General features: G+C 32.4%; 1 protein-coding gene and 1 non-coding gene across 2 annotated transcripts in view; both read right to left on the bottom strand.

Annotated features, from left to right (window-relative positions):
• LOC144845453 (uncharacterized) overlaps nt 1-20,334 on the bottom strand; it is a 78,671-nt gene that overhangs the window by 34,446 nt on the left and 23,891 nt on the right. The gene's annotated exons all lie outside the window — the stretch shown is intronic.
• Nucleotides 5,389-5,462, bottom strand: Trnan-guu (transfer RNA asparagine (anticodon GUU)). The gene has a single exon. It is a non-coding gene; the product is annotated as a tRNA-Asn (tRNA).

Raw genomic sequence — 20,334 nt, 5'->3', positions numbered from 1 at the left:
GGCTAGTAATCTAAATTTAATTTAAGGGACGAGCCTCCTCCTCGTTCTATCCCAGCATAAACCAACAAGAAGCCTAAAGCAACTTTCATGATCATGTACTTATTTACTGAGAAACCGCGTTCATGCAACAGTGAAGAATATACACATCCTAAAAAGTATCACATACCAGTTGTTGTCAGTAGAATAATCTAAAACTAGAAATTGACAGGGTTTCATTCTGTAGACCAAATCATGTCGAACGCGAAAGTTACCACGGAAATAATTATAATAACAATGCATTGTAATACGGTATAATATCATTATTAGTCACCATTCTATCGTCTGCTAGGCCTACTGTATATTTAATTGAAATATTTCAATAGTTAAACAATAATACCAAGTAGTACCTAAATTAAAATGAAATAAAGAACATAAATAAATTTTAAAAAACATTATTAGGACAAAGATTAGAAGTGAGTACTTGTCTCATCTTGAATAAATCGTTAAAATCTTTGTATGTAACATTTGTTAAATAGCGTATTCTAAACAAACTCAATCATTCTCTTATATTGTAGTTAAAGTTATACCAGCGTAAAAATACTAAAAATATACGGTTTTTTTTTTGTAGAACAAGCATTTAGTTTAAAAATGTATTACTTCTTAAATATCTACAGAATTGAAGTTTCTTAAAATCATCTATATTTTCAAAATGTTTTGGACGTGGTGGTGGACTCCAGGACCGTGCAACTAACGGACGAGACTCGCTTGAATGCACAGGCGGAAGCACATGCGATGGAATGTACGGCTTGATGGTTTGAGTTTTATCGTGTTTAGAATGGTGGTGTTCATTTATAGACCATACCTCTGGAACATCATGCCTACTTGTAAAGTTAGCATCTTCCAACAATATTCCATCAGATGGTTTATCGTTATTACCTGCGATTGAAACACGTTTAGCATCATAGTTAGTTGGTCTACTGGCAGTATGCGTTTTCAATGAATTTAATTTCTTTTTAGTAGGTCTATTAAGGTTTTCCGGTAAAGTAGTTTTACATCGGAGAAGTAGAGTTTTTCTCTGGCTTGGTAATTTCACTTTTGATGGGTTGAGTGGAATGTGTAAGTTTTTCTGTCCCCATACCTGGTTACTACCCTTCAATTCGCTATCAGTAAGCGGTCGGAGACTCGGCTTAATTGGAACAACACGATCACTAGTTTCAAACGTCGTTTTACTTCGATGGAATGGTATTTCTTTTCCTTTTCCTTCCAATGTAGGTCTATCAGAGAACCGTTTTTGTTTTTCTACAACGTCTGGTTGTAATTGTGAATCGTTCGGTTTCGATAATGTTTTACTCATGTTTTTGTCATCTTTTTGAGATTTAATTTCTTCTAATAAACACTTGGACGTATTTGGATAAAGTTTTGCGACATGCTGTTCGAGATGATCGTAGTAACCGTTGCATTCTAAATCAATCATTTTTGCAGATCTTTGTTTTTCTTTTTCCAAGAATTGTATTTGTTTAGCGTATGTCTGTTTTTCGTATGTGTTTAGAACACGTAACGTACGCCCCTTTCTCCTCTCCATCCCCGCCAATGCTTTCTTTTCAGAACGTTCAAAAGGAACAGACATCGTATCGAATGTTATGATAATTTTATCTATCTCAACATAGTACTTGGTACAACGTATTTACGTTAGAAAATGACAAAATCGTAAAATCCAAGAAAGCAAAATCATCCTCCACCAATAAATTGCATATTTCAATTCACAACAGGACAATTCGAATTCAAGAAGTTTGTGAGAAGACGCAAAAGGAGATCATTAGTTACCGCTGGAACTTCTGGGAATCGTCCTGATACAATCACACAACTATTGGTTAATGGACTCTGATGAACAAAAAAACTCCGAAATAACAAAATGAAATCAACTATTTATTTGAGTTTGTATGTTTCGAAATTGAATCGACTCTGAAAGCTTTGGTGCTTGATTAATACCAAAGTGGAATATCCATACAAGCCCTACAACAACTCAATGGTACTAAAATGACGTATGGTAAAGGATTAGCATAAACTTGTTTGTACCAAATAACTATGGAAACGAGTTTGCTTTCTATAGTAACAATATAATCTGATCACAATAATTTAAAATCGGGGCATTGTCAAAAATTCTATGGAATGCATTTTTTAGAAATTTCTTGATAAGCTAGCGTGACAGCTTACAATTTTACTAGTAGAGTATTACAATATGTGTAGACATCTTTGTGTTGTTGCGAACATTCTCACGAAATGGAATAATAGTATTTTGCAGCCATGCATATTTAACAATTACGGAAATAACGATTACTCTCCTGTTAATATGGCTTATTATGGCCTTGGAAAATGGATTTAGTTAAATGAAAACTGTATGCTTTTAAAGAAAATGTTATAAAACTCTTTCTCTGCGAGATTATTGATGAACCAATGAGGTCATCCTTTTCTTTCATCATTTGCTCTCTTTTCCTCCTATTTTGTTAACATTTTTCTCTTTCTACTTCCTATCTTCTTTCAAAATGGACTTGAGTTTCTAAGATATCTACACATTTTCAATGTTTTAAATTCCATAGCTAGAGAGTCAGGAGTGTTGAATGGCGGTGGTGGACTGAAAGACCGGCGTTGGTCGGCGTGTACATTTTTGTATATTGGTGGAAGACAGTAATAGTTATTTAATAAGAATTCAGAATAATCAAGCAAATCTTCATCAATTTCCTCCATCGATTCGCAAGCATCCCGGGTTTCACGGTACAACATTGTCCTTTGGCGGTAATTCGACGTTGGTGTGGGTGCTCCTGTTTCCTGAAGTGTGTGGATAGGCTTCTGCTCACCCACTACTGGTAAGCGGACACGGGTTTGTTCTCTCTGTGTTTCAGAATCATTCATTGATGATTGTTCTCCATACATTTCTTCTTCAGGAATTGTCTCATAATGGCTCCTGCTTACCGTGAAATGATCAGGTAATGTCCTATGTCGACAAAGCTTTGTAGATGTTTTTAAACAGGAAGGAATTGAGCCTAAGCTAATTTGCTTTAAAGTAGTTCTTTCTCTTGTAGTCTTACAATTGTTTTTAAGTACCTCTCCGTCTGATGATGATGATATAGGCCTTATGCCCAAGATAGGTACTTTACTTGAAAGTTTACAATTTATGGAATCAACATATTCTGTCGGTGTAGAATCACTAAATCGAACAAAGCTTTTACTTTTATAACCGGAAATTAGTTTTTGTTTGCTCAGTTTACGGCTTTCCTCATTTCTCATTGCTGACTTATTTATGTGTGGTTGAACGAAAGATGGTTCTTTAGTAAGTGTATTACCAGAACTCACACAAGCAGACTGCTTTTTATCTCTCATTGAAGAAACCCGTTGAGAAAAAGAATGCTCTTTTGATCTTTTGAAAGTTGATATGTTAATCTTAGAATCTGGTCGTTGAACAAAAGATGTCTCTTTTTCAGTTTGTCTTGATGAATTGTTAGTTGAAGTAGAGTTAACGACAGATGCATTACTAGAATCGACTGATTTTTCATTATTGTTCAAATTTGTTTGTTTTGAAGAAAGTTCTCTGTCATTTACTAATTGTTTGGACACTGATTGATTAAACGGCTCTTTGTCAGTTTTTACTGCTGGTGATAGATTTGAAGACACCAACAAGAGTTTACTGCCATTATTAATTGATTGTTGATCAGTTTTGGACCATCGGTGTTTTAAATCAATAGAGTGTACCGCCATCATGTCTTCTCCATCTTCCGCAATTCCAGTCCGTCCGCTCGAGTACATTTTTCGGTAATATTGTTCAAGCTTAGTAAAGTAATCCTTGCGTTCTCTTTCAAATGATAATTTAAATCTCTTCCTTTCTGTATCCAGAAACTGGACATATCTTTTATGATGCTGTCGCTCTTGTGTGTTTATTACCTGAAGTAAACGCCCCTTTCCCTTGGTCATCAAATTGATTGCTTGTTTTTCGGTAGACATCCTTATAATATTTAGAAATATTCTCCAAAATGTCCAAAAAGCAATGTAGGTGTGTAGCTGATTATTAAACAAGGTTGTTGGCAGTTGAATACGTCTCCACAGTTAACACATACATGAAGCTTCTCCAGAATCTTCAGTAGGCTTTGTTGAAGGTGGAACGAGTAGACAAGAGAAAACGAAAAATGTATGCTAATCCAATGTGTATAGGTACCATCTGTACTTTTATTATAGTTTCTATTAGAATCAGAATTTAGTATAAAATAATACGTGTTTACTTTGATATCCATAGAAACGATACTATTTATTAAATTCTTAAATCCGTATAATAATAACAAAAGAAAAAGTATAATATTCTGTTGTTGTTGTTTAGAAAACCATGACGATTCTTTTATTATTACTAGTTTCAATACATAAACGGAGTATTATTCAATACCTAATCTGGTACTTTGTAAATATCAGTTCAAATAGTTTGATAATGTGTAGACAGAGCTTTAGAACTTCATAATTGGAATTGCACTTTGTTCCTAAATATTTCTTGGATTGTTTTCACATAAAGTTTAGACAGTGCTTGACAACACATTGTGGGATTTTTAATTAATTAGTTAAAACTACGCATTGGCGATATTTCAGTACAAACTGAAATGGGCTTGTAAGTTGCTGCAAGTCAATAATGATGAAATTGAGCCCTCTATAATAAACATAACGGATTCTTTATTCAGATGATGACAACAGTAATTGGCTGGGTTTTTTGTGGCTTAAAATAATATAAATTAATTAAATTCCTTGTCGAATACAAGAAAATATTAATAAATGGTTAAAACAACTCCAACTATCAGATTCATTGTATTACAACGTCTAAAACATCGTACGCCGTGGTTTCACAAAACGATGAGATCGTATTGTCAAAACTGGACACGATCCCAGAACATAGGTCATTCTACAATGACCCTCGCCAAATATAGACAACAAAAATTGATTGAATATTTAAATTAGGCAAGACAGGATTTACCGTGTGGATGTTTTCGTGTTCAATTGAATTGTTATAGGCCTATACGGCTTAATTAAACAAAAAAATGTATCGATCAAAACTGTTAAATATATTTACCAACGTGTTGTAGTTAGCTAATCGGGTAGTAAGCCTACTGGTTTTATATAGGCCTTTTTGTAGTTTCTCAATAGTCTCCGCATTCAGTCTAGAAAGTCGAGAGAACAACCATCAATATTTCAAGTACTAGGCCTATATAACGGCGCCGTTTTTTCCACATTTTTTAAAATATGAAACGGTATGAACTATACGAAGGAGTTGCAATTTCAGTTCAACAGTTTCAACGAAAAAAAAAACATTCTTGAGTTGTTCAGAATTATTAAAGCCACTATAATGTTTAAAATAATTATGATAACAAACAAAACAGGCGTCTCTGGGTGGGCTTGAACCACCAACCTTTCGGTTAACAGCCGAACGCGCTAACCGATTGCGCCACAGAGACAACACATTGGAAAACGGACAATATAACTTCTTCTAACAATTGTTTTTTTTTAATAATCTACTTGTACATTCTAAGTACGTACTTATATGACGTCACATTCATTATTATATTATCACAAACTGTAATCATGGAGCAACAAAATATCTATTTTGTTGCTCCATGCTGTAACCAATGCATATGAAATTAATAATACAAGACAATGCATAGTACTATATGTGAACTCTTTATTGTTATGTACAAATCATAATAATATATTATCAGAAATTAATCATTGGGATAAACAATTATATCAAAATCACAGTACACTTTGGCAACATTATTTATATACATTTGCATATTTTAAAACATTATACTCTTTTGTATTCAGCAATAGATAAATATTCAGGGATATGTAAAAAAATGATATCAAACGATAAATAAGATGTAAAATTAACTTAAGTGTTTTTTAAATTTCAAAAAGCAAAAATAAAACAAAAATATCAAAATAAAAATCTACAAAACAAATACATTATAGTGACGACATGATAGATACCAAGTTTAAATGATTGTATTAAAGTATGAAATATATTATTTAAGTGACTCCATTTGAATATAATGTTATAATACATTTTTTAACATTTTTATAAGTTAATACAGTAGTTGTAAATGTTATCCGAAAGAAGTATAGGGTTCATTCTATAATAAAAATATTGCTATATTATATTATACTATTATGTACATTAAGAAGGTGTTTCTATTTAGGCTAGTTACATTAAAACACTGGCAGATGTTCAAAATTATAAACCATTACAACTTATTGATTTTATCTCAAAGTGTGTCATAATTAGAAAATAATTAACATGAAGATTCTGTAAATTTAGACATAATAACATACAGATGAATAGTTAAGGAAAATAATCGCATCCTCCCCACTAACATCAAAATGGAAAACCCTATGTGTACAAATGACACCCTATAATGTATCGCGCCTAACATACCGACAGTTCCGTAGATTTTCCCAATCAGTGTCTGTAATGATAATGTCTGGGGCTTTCTTAAAGTCTCTTTTTACTAGTTTTGTTGCAGATTGCTGGTAAATAGGTGGTAGCAGCATGGGTGGGTCCTTTTCCTCAGGCTTCCTCGAAGATTTTGATTTTTCGAAACACTTTAGTACCTTACGCGTACGATTTTCATCGGTGTGTATTTGTTTGTTTACCAGATTTCTGAACCTCATTTTACTACGTTCCGAGTTAATTGCTGTAGGTTTCATATTGTTATTCATGCTGATTGAAGGTGTACTTTTAGACCGAAAATGTCCAGGACGTAATTCAGCAAAATGCGATGATGACAATAATGTCTTTTCTATTGTATTTATTCTCTTATGCTCAGTTGTTATACAGTAAATTGAATCTTTAGCTTTTACCTGTCGTCGTTGAAGCAAGTTTTCAGTAGATGATGTCGGTGAAATTTTAGGTGATCTTTGTTTACGCTCCGTCGATTGTGGTCTACTCGTTAATCGCATTTTTGGAGAAGTAGTCCTAGTTATTCTTGGAGAAACACTTCTGGCACGTAAGTCAGGACATGGACTAACCGTGTCTTGAGTATCGTTAGATACAGTAAGATATGTAGAAGATGATCGATCTTCTAATTCATCTAAACTTAAAGATATTTTCTTTAGCTTACTACGAGTGTGCAGTTTTTGATCTTGTAACATTTGAAAGTTCTTACGCACTTCAGACTCTCTTCTCTCAAGGTCTCGCATACGATCCGCTCGTTCGTGTTCTATCTTAGAAACACGTCTTCTTCCACGTTCCATCTCAAATTTATTTGCAACATTAGCTTGCCTTTGATTATTCGAATTCGACAATATTGCAATGTCGTCATGAAAATCTTCAACTTCTGCTACTCTACTTCCACTTCGTGTCATCTTTGTGCAGGTCTAAAGAAGTTACCCACAACGTGTGTTTAACGCAGGAAGGGACTTAGGTGGCTTACAGGATTATCACCGGTACATATACCCTCCAAGTCTACCCGTTGGTCTTCGTCTATATATCAATGCGTCCCGAGTGTATACGGACAACTGAGCGTAATTCATTGAATGTGGAGATTAATAATAATGAATGAATCAACGACCTTTGTTACGTTGATTTGTTTGATGACGTCAGGGGAAAAAGTTTATCCATACTATCGATATAAAAACAAATAAATGAACGCTACTGACAATAAACCTTGTAAATGCTAAAGTAGTATTTGATTTTACAAATTAATTAAAAAAATAATCGTGTTGAAGATGTATAACTATGCTACTATATAATTCAAATCATGCACACATACAATTCAGATCTCCACTAAGGAAAACATTAAAATAAAAAAATTTATACTAAATACTAAAGCTAGATGTTTATGTATTTTCTTAAACAATGGATTGAATGATAGTGCGAAAATGTACTAATTCTCTTTATTCATACTCATCCGCCCAACATAATTCAAGGCCACAGCTCCTTTGCTACAGTAGGTATTGAACCCAAAACAACAAACCGATAATGACCCTTTTCAATGGAACAACACACCAGTGAGAAAAAACCTTATAGACCATTCAATTGTGGAATGATTTGAGTTCTTTCTATTTGTGATAAACACTCTACTTAAGTAGGCTACTCGTCGTAGCCTTAAAACAATATTCAAATACAATGTTGTCGCTTGTATCCGACTATAGTGATAAAAAGCCAAAAAAAAAAACTAGAATAAAAATTCATTTTGATTAGCCTACATAAAATAACTAGAATTTGGGTTTCCATATTTTCCTTTTTATATGTTTATTTATCTTTCTTTTCAATCAGTCAATCAACACAAAGTAACATTGATTTCCTCTTTTAGACAATCTATGATGAAAGTATTTTTTTGTAATAAAATTTAAATATGGGAAGACAAGGTCCAAGGAGCGCAATGAGAATGTACAAGTAATTATTGTAAATAACTCTTGTGTTTTAAACGATTTATTTTATCTGTATTTTTGTATTTTAAACGAAGTGTTTTATCTGTATTTTACCAAATGTTAACCTTTTTATAACTCATTTTGATGTGAATTTTTAACTTTGAACAAACGAAAATAATTTCAAACCATGTGCTATATTTTACTTTGTTTGACCATGAATAAATGATCCCACTTGGACGTGATTGGTCAAATTACTTGCGTTGCCACTTACTTCCTGTGCTCTGTGTCCAAGGAAACCCAGCTGATGAAACGTGATCAGCAGATTGTTGTATGTGTGTGTATATGTAAATATAGGAAAAGGCCAATGACTCTGAAAAAGCTTTTTGATAATAAGGTAATCGGAAAAAGACAACGAACTGTCGGATATTAGGGTAAAGTGGTGGGTGCAGTCATAGAACACAAAATGAAAGGGTAATACGCACGTAATTACACTGATTAAAATCCACAGACAAGAGTGTTTATCTATCACCAAGTGTCTGTTATCTATGATGATTCAACAGTAGATATATAACAAAGGTTATTATGTCGATAAACGGTATTATCATGCAATGTACTTGAAAACACATTTATGATTTGACATCAACTCTCATTGAAATATTTAATTTAATATTTTAATTATCGCTAAAACATTGACATAAACTTGAGAATTTGGCATTATAAATAAATTGATCACTGAATTTTATTTATTTTTATTGAGGATATGTCCTAATTCTGATGTAATGTAGGCCTACTATGACAAGTATTAATAAGCATGTAGCTGCAAACATTAAATAATAACTGAGTTGTACATATTTTAAAAATTCTCTATGTGGATTAAAACATCGTGCTACAGCTGAAAGCATAAAAAGCAAATATCATATTAACAACAATATTAAAGACAATGCCAACCTGTGGCGGATCAATTGAATTTTGAATAGGTTAGACGATGAATTATAGTTTTATTTATAAGTGTGAGCAATAATATAAAACAATGAGACAGTTTTTATAATTTACCTCCGCCAAGGAGGCAATCAGGACCACGGTCTCAATTCCGGACCACTTTTTAGTACTATTTTCAGACCTGCTAGTGTTATAAGATAGGACAGAATTTTCAAAAGCCGGCGAGCAGTCTTAAAGTAACAAGTAAACTGAAATTGCATTTTCTCGAGATTTTCTTTTTTTTTTGGAGGCAAGAGTTATAATTTGTGATTTGTTATTTGAAAACATAATTTGATTTAATGTACAGGTTTTTTGATACGAAACCTATTTCTTTGAAATTCACCCGTTTGTTTTGAGCGGGGTTGGTGAAATCTGTCCACAATAGGTTACTTTTCTGTCCATAATAGGTTACTTTCTGTCCACAATAGGGACTAGAGGGCGCTGTTGTTTGTCCATAATAGGTGACTTTCATAATTGGCTGTCCGTCCAAAATAGGTGACTTTTTGTCCACAATAGGGGATTTTATTGGAGTAGTGCGCCATCCATTATGTTGTCCATAATAGGTGATTTTTGTAATGTGTAACTTGTGTAGGAAACTCCATAGCATAGTAGACTAGTAATTAAGTAGCCTGGCCCTAGTATAGGCTAGATAGTGGCTAACCAAGTACTAACTAAACTAGGCCTAGCCTAGGCCCTAGGCCTATATCCTAGGCCTCCAAGTCTGAGTTAATAGTAGGAAAGTTGTATCGTAAATAATAATTTGCTTTCTGGGAAGAATTATGAATTGCCTTTTGAATTCCAACAAAACCAAAAAAACTATAGTAACCCTTCAACACCTTAAATCCTAATAAAAGTTTAAATGTAATTCAAACAAGTCTTCAATAGGGTTAAATAGGTTTTGAGAGAAAAAATCCTATTAAAGTGTGATTTTCAGGTTTTTTTTAATTGTTGTATGAAATTTTTATTCTGAAATAAAGTGATCAATCAATCAATAGGTAATATTTCTAGCACTTTCAAACTATAAAAATAAGGTAGGCCCTATGTCCCAAGTGTGTCTAAAATCACTTTCCTTGTTGTTTTCCTTTGTATACTTTTTATTCTCTAAACATAATATTTCTCAAATGGTGCCCACACTAGAATCTAACCACTAGGAGTAATAGAGCTTTGTTCAACTTGACCAAGACATATTTTATATAATGCATGTAACAAGACGTAAAGACAAGTGGAATTACTCAAGAATCAGACAATGTTCACTAAGTTACAGTGTGTATGTAAATAGTTTGAGAGAATATTGTGGCACATTGTACAGGATTTAAGGTTTTAAGATTGTTGACATTTGCTCATTTAGCAATTAAATATAATCTATTTGAAGCATTATACAATCATTATTTTTATAGGACGTGATAAGGTGTGATCATCAGCAAATTAAAAAAGAAGAAATATTATTTACAATATCACCTGCGCTTTATTTGAAATAAAATCTGTAATCCATTGGTGTTTTCACCAACAGCTACTGAGTTATTAAGTTCTTTTTATTAGACACCGTCCAGTGCAGAAGAAAAGTCAAGAAAACAAAAATTAAAATGTTAACAGCCTTTAACTGTGCCCATGAATGAAAACCTTAGAAAGTAAAAGTTCAATATTATACATTTGTTTAATTCCAAAAATGAAAAAATGTAATTAGTATATTATTATACTATTCTAGATACATCAAAGCAATTTCTCAACAATCTTACAAATTATAGGAGTTAAAGACGCTTGACAACAGCTTTTCATTTCATCTTTGGGTTTTCCATTCCTTTTGTAAATATGTAGGCTTACAACATTTGAATCTTCCTATTGTTTTAGTAAAATACGTTTTTATACCTTTATACCTTTAATTCCTGATGATAGTCCACATAGGTTATATAGATATATGATAATGTTTTCTCTTTACCGTTAATTTTTTGTTTTTTTTGTTTTGTTAACAGTAATAATAAAAATCAACTTTATCAATTTAATATTGCAAAAGACATCAGAGTTCAGCACTTCATTTCGTCATTTTAGGTCGTCCCTTGTTTCAAAATCCATGACAAATCATCCCAGTCAGTAGTCAATCAACAGCAGCAGTTCTCATCCATTTATTATATTGTTGTTTAATTAAATGAATCAATTTTAATGTTTAAAGATGTATTGTCCCCCTGAAAAAATAATTCTTAAAAAAAAATTTCCATTTCATTTTATTGTAACATAATAGTTATCCACATTGACCAAAAATTAGATTGAAAAAAAATGTATTACCTGAAAAAAATGTAATTTAAAGCAAAAAATTGTCAAATTGGCTGCTAGCCAATGGATTTTTGGTTGAATTTAACCATTTATTTTGTCATTTTACAAGTGAAAACATTATTTTTTTTCCGTTTTTTTTTTCGATTAACTTTATCAAAACTACAAAATAACATATTCAAAGTCTGATTGAATTAATTTTTCATGTTTTTGAGGGACAATACATCTTTAATAATGAAGCAAAATAAATATTATTTTGAATCATTAGAAATACGACAATAAATCCAGTTTACATACACGCAGTGTACAATCAACAATTTTGTTCTGTATTCTAAATTTATTCATAATCTAAATCACATTCAAAAATACTGAATTATATTAATTTTAAAAGTGTAAAAATATGGTTAAACTACAATTTAAAAAATAGCAAAGATAAATAAAATACACCATAATTATTATGTTTATATCTATAAGTATTGACCGATGATGATATGATCAAAGATATTATGTTGAAATGATGTACCTTTTCATTTCAGCAGGATATATGGGCAGAATATCAAACATCTGTATGCCTATAATAAAAAAAGGAAATAGTTAAACACTATAATAATGTTTAGGTATTGTATAATGCAAGTAACTTCAATCTTAGTAATGCTGAGTCAAATTGTCATGTTGTATGGTGGGACACAGTTATGTTTAAATATTTTATTGCATTTAAAAAAAAGATATGTAGGATTGTTTTACTAAATTTATGTTTATGCCAGTTGTCAGAGTCAATTATTACCATACTCACTATATAAAAACTTATATTAAATGTTTAAAGATAAAGGCTTTATTGAATGAATGCTTTAATAATATAACATTTAATTAAATTTTGAAATATTTTCTGCCTGAATTTGTTAGTGGATTTATCTATTCTTTGTATGGTGATTGTAATGTTTATAATGAATGGACATAAACAAAGAAATATCTACTTTTATTTTCCTAGCAAAGCAAATGAATAGAACATTTCAAATGTATTGTCAGTAAGTTTTTCTACTACGGTACTGATAATATTCAGTTTGTCTCATTTGCATCCTCCTTTTCGAGATTACTTTTGCAAACAAATACTGTTTTGAAATAGGCTTCTTTTTGGGATTTTACAGTATCTTGATCATATTGAAAAATCTCCTAAAAGATGTAGTGGGTTATATGTAAAGTATTTTTCTTCAATTGTAGGTTGGGCCTATCTGTTACTTACCCTAGTTAATAGACATTTCTATGCTACTGTACTATAACATTGATCAGAAAATACACTGTACACAATCTGTAATACACGCAAAAAATATGGGAAAACAATTGTGAGATTTAAATAGATGACATAATTAATAACACAGTAACACTAGCTCTGGTTCTACTATACTGCCAACCTATTAACTGTCCGAACTGTCTGGATAAGACTCGTTCATTCACAAAATAATAAAAAAAACAAAAATTTTAATAGTTCAATCTAGCAATCTAGATGTTTGTGATTTGAAGATTTCGGTCTTCAAAGTATAGTAGCGGTGGCAGTAGTAAAAGACCGTATTAAATAGTGACTAGGCCTAGCTAGTCACTTAGTCCGCCAGTGACCTGCAGAATAGGCAATATAGTTACGAGTAAAATAGTATGTTAGTCTGTATATATATTCATATTATATTAATAAATAATAAAAAAACAAACAAACAAGATAACTGAGGCTAGTCCTAGTTGTTTGTAGTAGGAAACATCTACCTAATATGGAGCCCATGTCATTTGTATTCCTGTAAGCAGGGAGGTACCCTGCTGCTTGTAAGCTAGGCCTAGCCCTAGGCTAGTAGTAGTAGGCCTATAGTATAGAGGTAGCCTAACTAACAGGACTAGGCCTAGGCTAGAGAGACCCCTAGGCTAGAGAGACTTAAATAATATACTAATTAGGCCTAGGTCGGTAGCCTCAACTCAAAGTCTGAAGAGAAAGCAAATTAGTATTACTTCTACTCGCGAAACAAACTACGTACGTACGTACGAGAGTACGCCAAAAAAATCACCTATTATGGATGGACAACACAATGGATGGCGCACTACTCCAATAAAATCCCCTATTGTGGACAAAAAGTCACCTATTTTGGACAGCCAATTATGAAAGTCACCTATTATGGACAAACAACAGCGCCCTCTAGTCCCTATTGTGGACAGAAAGTAACCTATTATGGACAGAAAAGTAACCTATTGTGGACAGATTTCACCAACCCTATTGTTTGTTTTTGGCGTTCCTGTTCTATATTGTTAGTCAACTGAAACTATTGTTAGTTGAAAGGCTGGTTACATAACATTTACACCAAACTCGCATACACATGCTTGTAGTGAAATTAGCCTAAATCACACACAGCTTTAAGACACACACACAAATATATATATATTATACATTTTTCCGGAGAATTTTACAGTAGGCGGAGGTATGCACTCTCGGAGTGGCTAATTAGGTGATCATTTAGAATAAAATGATCACCTATTGTTATTGTATAAAATCTTTATTATTATTATTTTTTTTTTTTTTTTTTTTTGGTTTTCCGCAACGAAGTTGCAGGAAAACCTCTTGTGATTGTACGAAATCATCATCTTTTTGGTTTTCCGCAACGAAGTTGCAGGAAAACCTCTTGTGATTGTACGAAATCATCAACTTTTTGGTTATCCGCAACGAAGTTGCAGGATAACCTCTTGTGATTGTACGAAATCAACATCTTTTTCTTGATCTTCTTTCTTTCTGTATGATTTTTGTGGAACGCTTTTCTCTAAAACTTGCAAACATAACATTTTGTAACTTTCTCAACATATCGTCATGCACATGAAGATGTGCTGCGAAGCTTTTCATGACGTTTACAATTGCGCAACGTGACTTACGCGTGATTTAACGATTTCCTCGTATTTAACATAGGTCGAAAACCAAATAACATTTCAAATTGAAACTTTCCAAAAGTTTAATTTATATCATGCGCTAACTTTCTGTTGAAAAAAAATTGCGTGTTTTACATAAAGTTACGCGCGCACGCGCATTTAAAATTTCAAAATGCGCAAAATTAATTTCTAATCAACTTTCTACGCGTTTCATGTCGTTTTAAGCATTTAAAAAATTCCGACGCGTGCGCAAATTTGTACGTGTGCGGTGCGCACGTAGCATTGAAAACATATTTTTTTCGCGCGATTTATGTTTTTCCAACTTTTTCTAGTAATTTTACCAAATTTTAAACAATTTAGACTTAAAGTTACGTCATATGAGCACGTCGAATTGGACGATTTGCGCGCGTTTTTGATGAAAAAGTTCAAAAATCCGTTAAAAATATGCCTTTTTTTAAACAGTCGTAATTTCTAAACTACACGGTCAACTTTTTGTGGATGACATATTCTGGAAGATGATGAGTTGTAGATATCGGATCAGGTTTTAATATGGGTAACCGGACATTGTGACGTCATCGTATGGCCACACGAATATAAAATTTAGGATTTTTGTGTCTTTCATCATAGCTCCTCACATTGAATAGAGCGCATCTCCACTTATTCGTTTTCCATTTTCACCCCGATTTTGATATTGTCTAGGTCAATCAACTATCTTTCGCATGAGTTAAAAATATTTTAATTTTTATGACGTCATCATGCCTAAAAATTTAAATTACGTGTGGCATTAATTTCATCTTAACAGTAAATTTTAATCTGTTATAGCTCGTAAGAATAAAATGTGATAATCACGATTAAAACGTTTTCTGGAAGCTATTGGATTGTAGATACGAAATCATGTAAAAATTTTGCCAATCGGATGTTGTGACGTCATCATATGGCCAGTTAAATAAAAAAGGTCGTATTTTCATCTTTTGCGTCATAATTCATTACATTTAAAAGAGCGCGCATCAATATTTCACGTATTCAAATTTCTTCTACACGTTAATATGTTGTTGCTGAGATAATTTTCTTCTGAAATTGCTACCTTCGCGTTTCATTTTAAAACCGTCAACATGTTGAAAATTGCAATAAATAGCGGTTCCCGTAATTTCACCTATTCTACACTGTATGTGATATGGATACAGATTATACTGTGTATACTATATATGAATCTAAATAATAAAATTCAGCAATAACAACATATCATATTCTTCAGTTCAGGTCATACGTGAACACTTCCTTTTGTCCTCAACCTATCCCCTTAATGTTAATGTTGCACCACTTGCGCGGCGGATAACCAAACTCGTCAAAGTGACGAGTTACATGTCTAGTTGGTTATCCGCCTCAAGCGGATAAGCCCTTGGAATTGTAGTGTTTCTTTTTTTTATTATTCTTCCATATTTCCGCCACTTGTTGTGTTCAGCTTTTCTCTGCAACGTGTTAACATAACATGTTGTAACTTTGTAAACATTTAGACATTTAACTGAAGTTGTACTGCGAAGCTTTTGGACGCTGTCAGAGCCACGTAGCGTAAGTTACGCGCGAATTTCTGAAATTCTTAAATTGATCATAACTTGGAAACAAATAAATATTTTTTAACGAAATTTTCAGCCACGGTTGCTTCACATCAATTGTAAACTGTTTTATCGCTACCGAATTTTGTAACATTAGAAAGTGCGCGCGTAAACGGCGTTTGAAATTTTAAAATGCTTCAAATCATTTTCTGATTAAATTAGCGCACGTTTCAGGTCATTTTAAGCGTTTAAAAAATTCCCACCAGATGCGCACATTTTCACGCGCGCACGGCGCAGGGAACGCGTATGAGCCTATATTTTGCATAGACTGTGTTTTTCAAACTTCAGTTAACAATTTTGCGTTATTTTATTCACTATTCAACTGGAAATGGCGTTACACGAGCACGTTAAACATGACTGGTTGCGCACGTAAAATGTCTAATAATTGTGAAAATGTTGCAAAATATGTCTACTTTTAAAAACGATACAGTTCATCAGAATGCAAGGTTACCCCCATTTTTTATTTTATTTTCTTGCAGTGTATGAATCATAGGTCTGATTTATTATAGTCTTGAATGCTAAAACGTGTTTGATGGCTACATTATGTGCATATTAAATATAATTTTTGAAATTTTGATCATCAAACAAACACTAACATTTTCAAAGAGCAAAACAATAAACATAACGTTTATCTTTTTACTTCACATTTTAATATATAAAACTTGAAAGTATGAACTTTCATAATATGTTACTGTTTAAAATGTGTGAAGATTTCATTATAGTAAAAATTATGATTTAGTTTGATAGGTAATAATCAACTTGCATCGAGGGGTTCACGACATACCGAATGAACGAGTAATTGTTCTTCGGATTTTCTTCAGCAGGTGCTCATATGGCTCGATGTGTAGTGCAACCGACTTTGGTATCAGAGGTACCGGGATCGAATCCCGTCACGGGAAAATAATTAAATAAAAGGATTTATTTGCTTATTACACTGAAAGGGAGTTTTATTTTCGAATAGGCTACTTTTTGGAAAAGTCATGATTGAAAAGTACTTGAATGCGCAAGATACGTTTGTTGCGGGCGGATAACCAAACTCGTCCTCAAGTGACGAGTTAAGATCTAGTTTATTTATTCTTTCCTTAGCACTATTTTGTCCGTGAATTATCTTGGCATCAGTTTCATCTAGCTAAGTCAATTTTTCAGAGTATATTCCTTATGGCCAGGAATCGATGTGGTCATGTTTTCACGGTGCGCAATCATAAATTACGCGGTCTACGCGCGATTTAATGAAATCACGTTTGTAATCATATCTTCACAAGCATGAATCACTTTTAAACAAAATTTGGTACTCATAAATTTCAGGTCATATTTCATCATATGGCAATATAATTACGTGCGTAGCGCATATAACGCATGCGTACGCGCGCTTAAAAGTTTTAAAATTGTCAACATTTATTTTCGATGAAATTAGAGTACGTTTCAGGCAATTTTAAGCGTTTAAAAAATTGCCACGAGTGCGCAGAATTTTCCACGCGCACTGCGCGTTAAACGTTAATGCGCACTCTTTTTGCCCGATTTCTGTTTTACAATCTTTCTTTAATAATATCATCATATTTGATTCACTTTTCAACTCGAAATTGCGTTATACAAGCACGTCAAAAGTGACAGGCTACGCACGTATAAGTTAACAAAATAGTGAAAATATGCTAAATTTTAAAATTAATATATATCGTCAGAATGCTGGGGAACACCTATTTTTTATTTTATTTTCTTGAAGTGTATGTATCATATGTATGATTTATTATCAAATTAAGAGAACAAAAGTTGATTAAGTCATCATTAATTGCATATTGAATTAAAAAAAATTAATTTCGACAATCAAACAAATTTTGACATTTTCTTAGGCCGAAATAACAAACTTAACATTAACTTTCTTTTTTAAGAATTTCATATATTAAAGTTAAAAGTATATAGTTTGACAGTGCATCATTTTTTTCAAATTTTTAAAGATGTCATCATAGTAATAAATTATAATTCATTGCGGTATGTAATAATCTATCTGCACCAAGGTGGCTACTGAATAGTAAATACACGGAGGAATCATTCTACATGTTTTAGTAAGTTGCGTATGGCTCGGTGGTCTGTGCTCGTGTCTATAGCATTCAAGGTACCGAGATCGAGCCTCACCTTGGGTAACGAAACGAAATAAGATTTTTTTTTATTATTTGTATTGTTTGTTCAATTTTATTTCTTAGTGTATAGATTATACACATGATTTATAATGAAATCTAGATAAAAAGAAACTTATGTCTTTATTATTTATGTAACAAATGTGGTTTATGACATTATACGCAGAGGGATCTTTGATCGGATTGTGATACCGGCTATTGTATTTGCGTTAGTAAGATCCTAGCATATATTATAAATAATTAAAGATTCTGAGAAAATCAATCAATCAATATATCTTTTACAAATCAATTACCTTTATTTTAATCAATGCATATAACCTATAATTCGTCATAGTGACGAATTAAATCTAGTTTATTTATTCTTTCCTTAGCACTATTTTGTCCGTGAATTATCTTGGCATCAGTTTCATCTAGCTAAGTCAATTTTTCAGAGTATATTCCTTATGGCCAGGAATCGATGTGGTCATGTTTTCACGGTGCGCAATCATAAATTACGCGGTCTACGCGCGATTTAATGAAATCACGTTTGTAATCATATCTTCACAAGCATGAATCACTTTTAAACAAAATTTGGTACTCATAAATTTCAGGTCATATTTCATCATATGGCAATATAATTACGTGCGTAGCGCATATAACGCATGCGTACGCGCGCTTAAAAGTTTTAAAATTGTCAAAATTTATTTTCGATGAAATTAGAGTACGTTTCAGGCAATTTTAAGCGTTTAAAAAATTGCCACGAGTGCGCAGAATTTTGCACGCGCACTGCGCGTTAAACGTTAATGCGCACTATTTTTTCCCGATTTCTGTTTTACAACCTTTCTTTAATAATATCATCATATTTGATTCACTTTTCAACTCGAAATTGCGTTATACGAGCACGTCAAAAGTGACAGGCTACGCACGTATAAGTTAACAAAATAGTGAAAATATGCTAAATTTTAAAATTAATATATATCGTCAGAATGCTGGGGAACACCTATTTTTTATTTCATTTTCTTGAAGTGTATGTATCATATGTATGATTTATTATCAAATTAAGAGAACAAAAGTTGATTAAGTCATCATTAATTGCATATTGAATTAAAAAAAATTAATTTCGACAATCAAACAAATTTTGACAATTTCTTAGGCCGAAATAACAAACTTAACATTAACTTTCTTTCTTAAGAAGTTCATATATTAAAGTTAAAAGTATATAGTTTGACAGTGCATCATTTTTTTAAATTTTTAAAGATGTCATCATAGTAATAAATTATAATTCATTGCGGTATGTAATAATCTATCTGCACCAAAGTGGCTACTGAATAGTAAATACACGGAGGAATCTTTCTACATGTTTTAGTAAGTTGTGTATGGCTCGGTGGTCTGTGCTCGTGTTTATGGCATTCAAGGTACCGAGATCGAGCCTCACCTTGGGTAACGAAACGAAATAAGATTTTTTTTTATTATTTGTATTGTTTGTTCAATTTTATTTCTTAGTGTATAGATTATACACATGATTTATAATGAAATTTAGATAAAAAGAAACTTATGTCTTTATTATTATGTAACAAATATGGTTTATGACATTATACGCAGAGGGATCTTTGATCGGATTGCGATACCGGCTATTGTATTTGCCTTAGCAAGATCTTAGCATATATTATAAATAATTAAAGATTCTGAGAAAATCAATCAATCAATATATCTTTTACAAATCAATTATCTTTATTTTAATCAAATGCATATAACCTATAATTCGTCATAGTTACGAATTAAATCTAGTTGGTTATCCGCCACAAGCGGATAACCTTTGTTATTGGTTATCCGCTTCAAGCGGATAAGCCCTTGGAATTGTAGCGTTTCTTTTTTTTTTTTTTTATTATTCTTCTTTCTTTCCGCCACTTTTGTTCGCGCCGTTTCTCTGCAACGTGTTAACATAACATGTTGTAACTTGGTAAACATGTAGACATTTAACTGAAGATGTGCAGCCAAGCTTTTGGACGCTTTCAGACGCGCGTAGCGTAAGTTACGCACGATTTTCTGAAAATCTTAAATTGATCATAACTTCGAAACCGATAAATATTTTTTAACGT

The sequence above is a fragment of the Antedon bifida genome, chromosome 6, assembly GCF_963402885.1.
Source record: "Antedon bifida chromosome 6, ecAntBifi1.1, whole genome shotgun sequence".
NCBI classification, from domain to species: domain Eukaryota; kingdom Metazoa; phylum Echinodermata; class Crinoidea; order Comatulida; family Antedonidae; genus Antedon; species Antedon bifida.
This window is presented reverse-complemented; position numbering and strand designations above follow the sequence as displayed.